The sequence below is a fragment of the Otolemur garnettii genome, unplaced genomic scaffold, assembly GCF_000181295.1.
Source record: "Otolemur garnettii isolate 467f Iridium unplaced genomic scaffold, OtoGar3 scaffold00365, whole genome shotgun sequence".
Lineage (NCBI taxonomy): Eukaryota > Metazoa > Chordata > Mammalia > Primates > Galagidae > Otolemur > Otolemur garnettii.
Genome location: NW_003852760.1, coordinates 20,731 through 21,378, shown reverse-complemented (window position 1 = coordinate 21,378; position 648 = coordinate 20,731).

Sequence of the window (648 nt, the reverse complement as noted above, 5' to 3'; positions counted from 1 at the left end):
AAAAAAAAAAAAAAAGAATAACAACGTAAAAGACTATAACATGCAAATCCACAGGTCTTAGTACAGGCAAGGAGTGAAATATATTAACAAAAATAATTTTATTTTTTTGGATACTGAATCTCTCTATGTTGCCCTCAGTAGAGTGCTAAGACATCACAGCTCTCAGCAACTTCACAACTCCTGGGCTCAAGTGATCCTCTTGTCTCAGCCTCCTAAGTAGCTGGGAGCCCACCACAAGGCCCAGTTATTTTAGAGTCAGGATCTCGATCTTGCACAGGCTGGTCTCAAATTCCTGAGTTCAAGCAATCTGCCAAGTTCAGCATTACAGAGTGCTAGGATTATAAATGTGAGCCACCATGCTGGCCCCATTAATGAATAAGAAAAAAAAAACTTTTTATATAGTCTTTGTCACCCTCAGTAGAGTGTCATGGCATCACAGAGCAACCTAAACTCTTGGGCTCAAGTGATTCTCTTGCCTCAGCCTCCCGAGTAGCTGGGACTACAGGTGCCTACCACAAAGCCCAGATATTTTTAGAGGTGAGGTCTTGATCTTGCTCAGGTTGGTCTCAAACCTGTGAGCTCAAGGAAATCCACCTGCCTTGGCTTCCCAGAGTGCTAGGATCATAGGCGTGAGCCATGCGGCCCAGT